Below are 3,897 nucleotides of genomic sequence, written 5' to 3'. Positions count from 1 at the left end.
TCTTGGAATCCAGCCACCACATAAAAAAGTCTAGGCTATCCTGTGCGCGCGCGCGAGAGAGAGAGAGAAAGAGAGAGAGAGAGAGAGGCCACGAAGGAGAGAAATGGGTGCCTCAGCTCACAGCCAGCACCAAGGCCTCAGACATGTGAGTGAGACCATCTTAGACCCTCCAGCCTGGCTGCTGAGCTGCCTCAGCCAACACCATGTGGGGCACAGATAAGCTGCACCTGCTGAGCCTTGCCCAAGTGCATGCGATCATTTGGCCATTATTTTAAGCATTTTGAAAGAGTTTGTGACACAGCAATCGATAACAGATACACACTGGCTTTGGTACAGTAAGACAGCAGAGTGACTAAGACATAAGCTCTTCCTTTAGAACATGTCAACTTAGGTTCCAATCTGCTAATGTTGTTCATATTATTAATATGCAAGGAATAATAGTTCCAGGACAGGCCAGGTGAAAACAGAAATTGAGCTACATTGGGGAAAGATGTTAATCTATTTTCTTGGATTACTCTCCTCATCCTCATCTAAACCATAGCCCTTGCTGTGACCCTGGCCATAACCCTGACCCTACCCTCTAGCATCCTATCCAACTAATTTCTCATGACTTAGAGCAGACATGCCAAAAAACAAGAATATCCAGGCACTAATCTCCAGATGCTTTGTTAGGTATCTGCAGCGTGGGGTGGGAGAAAGCCTGGGCCTGAGGTGAGGGAGTGGGCCATGCCAGATGCACTTCTCACTGTTAACTCACCGTGTGTTCTCAGGCAAGTCCTGTCACCACGCTGATCCCTGGATACCTCGTTTGGAAAATAAGCTGGTTGGATTAGACATGTTTATTTGTAAGTACAAGGCATGGGCTCTGGAAGACCCAGCCTATCTTGCACTAAAGCCTGTGATTCTGAAAACGTCCAAGAATGCTAAAAGACAGGCTCCCCAGGCATACTGAGTACTGCGGGTCTTAACAGCTCTCTGGTGGCAGCACCTGGAGAAAAGAAAGCATGTCTTGAGTGATGAGGGACAGTTTTCAGGCAGGATATTTGGGAAATGTTCACTTGGAAAAGATTGGAAGCACCTCAAAAATGTCGATAGGAAACTGCTGGGGCTCAGCCTCGCCCTGCCTGGAACACAGCTATCCATACTGAGCTGAAACACGCTCTTTTCTCCTTGCCAATCACATAGCCAAATAGGAGGCCCCTTGTTCTCTTCCTCGAGGGAAATTCCTGGACGCACGAGCCACAGCTTTGTTTCAGAATGTCATCATTTTCCAGTTATTCTGGTCCTTGGACTCTTTACCCAGTGATGGTGGCTTACTGCTACCTCATACTTGGCCTGAACCGGCTTCCCACTCAGGGGCCCCAGTGCTGCTGCCTCCCAGGCCTGTCTTTGGCACATCCTGGGAATGGAAATATGAAACCCTCAGGGCTTTTTCTTCACAATCCCTCTTTCAGTTTTTTTTTTTTTCTGAGCTGTGGCATACACTGTCACCTCTTCTAGGAGATAGGGCAGAAAAATACCTTGAGGGGTTATCAACTGGGTGAAGCTGAGCCATGAGAATGCACCTTATTTTAAAAGGAAGTCTTTGCAGCTGTTCCAAGATGTTATCACACCTATTATGATCCTTACACAATTGTGAACATTTTTCTTTATGTCTAATTCGAATTCCTTAGTTGCAAGGTAAGTCGATGTCCCGTTACTTTGTGTTTGGGGATGATGGTATAAAGCTGCCTTTACTCATCTTCTATTTCCTACAATGGCTATTAAGGTGGGGAGGTGGGAGTCAGAGAGTAGATTTAATTTTTGCTGCCCCTTTTTTTGCCAATGCTCTTCTGAGTCTATGATTAAAAAAGGCACTGGTTACACAGCTCCAGGTTTGGGTGAATCCTGTGACAGGACAGCTGGCGACTCAAATTGCTGTGGAAACGTTCCCTGAATGTGTGTGAGCTCAGCAGGGAGAAAGTCTCACAGATCCTGCTGTGTGGAGCAGAAAGTTCCAGCTTCCAGTAGCGTTTGGTCCATTTTCCAAACCGTCTGCGCCAGTCCCCAAGTTTAGACCATGAGCCCAGTTCACGAGTTTAGATGAAATACCGGTTGCTATGCTCATTGCTCCCTCTCCATTTCCTAGTTACTCTGGCAAATGACTCCGTAGGAGAAGTAATGCTGTAAGAATGGCGATGATGATGATGATTACTAGGCCTCTGTGACAGCTATCAATTTATTACTACTCAGTTCCAAATCCATTCTTCATGGTCCTGCTTATGATATAAGAACATTTCTTCATTCCAGCTGCCAGAGAGCACTGGAGGGACCTCAGAAACTTTCCCCCTGGTCTGGCATGCTATTTGTGTCTTGCTCCTGAAAGTATGCAGTGGACACAGTAGCATCTGGACACCCAGCGGTGCTTATCTTCCAGCTGTAGCTCCCTGACTGGCAGTATCTCTGCAGGAGGAAACTTTTATTCTTGTGGTTTGCTGCCCTGCTGCCAATGGCTTCTCTGCTGTCCACAGGCCTATAGTCATGTCCTCTCAAATGAGGTCTGAATCCCAGCGTTGGGATCCTCCTCCAAGATCGTCTCTTCCTTGGGTTCTAACATATTGTGATTTATAAGAAGTACATATTTTGTTTTTCAGGTGACCGAAATATACTTCTCATTTATATTTGGTCTTGGCCAACAGTCTTGGCTCACAGCTCCCCAAACCCTTGGAATTTCTGAGCAATAAGGACAATGGAACCAACTTTTGTCATAATATTTGGTCCCTTTTTCTCAGTTCCTGAAATGGCTTTAATGCCTAAAAGGTGTAATGGATGTCTTGTTATTCATAACGAGCCCCTTTCCACCCTACCTGGGTTTATGTTAATGGGTGACTTTTTTTGAAAGCACCTAAGGATGTGGCCTGGATGTCAGGGGAACCAATATTGAGTAGAGGGTTGGAAATTTCAGTCCTACCACTTGATTTCCAAGGAGAGGAGAGATACTAGAAGTTGAATCAGTCATCAATGGCCAATTATATAATTAATCATGCCTTTGCAATAAAGCCTTCATAAAAACCCAAAGGTGGTGTTCAGAGAGCTTCTGGGTTGGTGAACATGTGGCATTTCAGGGAGAGTGGTGGCTTGAAGAGGGCATGGAAGCTCCATGTCCTTTCCTCACACTTTACCCTACGCATTTCTTCCACCTAGCTGTTCCTGGATTATATACTTTTACAATAAACTGGAGATCTAGTAAGTAACTTTTTTTTTTTCTGAGTTCTGGGAGCTGCTTTAGCAGCTCAGTTAAACTCAAGGAGGGGATCATGCGAATCTCTGATTTATAATTGGTTGGTCGATCAGAAGCACAGGTGATAACCTGTACTTTACATTGGCGTCTGAAATGGTGGAAGATGGGGGGTGCCTTGTAGGACTAAGCCCTGAAACTGTGGAATCTAATGCTATCTCCAGGAAGATAGTATCAGAATTTACTTGAATTGTAGGGCAACCAGTTGGTGTCTGAGAACTAATTACTTGGCATGAAGGAAACCGTCCCCCACCCCCAACTCCACCACATTGGAATTGCGTCTCAGAATGCTTTTGAGTGCTCTCATTCATACTAGGATGCTCTTTAGAGTTCTCTTTTATTCTCTTTAGTAGCTCTCTGTAAATCAGTTAATAATTCTTTATGGTAAACTTTCTGTGTTCATATAACCATATTGTCTGGTTTCCGTCTCCTGATGGGACACCTGACTGCTATACCCTCTTACCAAATCATTTCATTTAATTCTAATGATGGCTTTATGAGGTAGGTGTTCTCATTAGTTCTACTTTACAGGTGAGTAAACTAGGGTCTAAGTGGTAGTCCTCAGATTCCAATCCGAGTTCTTGACTCCAGAGCGAATGACTTGGTTCTACAAAAGTTTT

Source organism: Rousettus aegyptiacus, unplaced genomic scaffold, assembly GCF_014176215.1.
Source record: "Rousettus aegyptiacus isolate mRouAeg1 unplaced genomic scaffold, mRouAeg1.p scaffold_m13_p_3, whole genome shotgun sequence".
Taxonomy (NCBI): Eukaryota; Metazoa; Chordata; class Mammalia; order Chiroptera; family Pteropodidae; genus Rousettus; species Rousettus aegyptiacus.
This window is presented reverse-complemented; position numbering follows the sequence as displayed.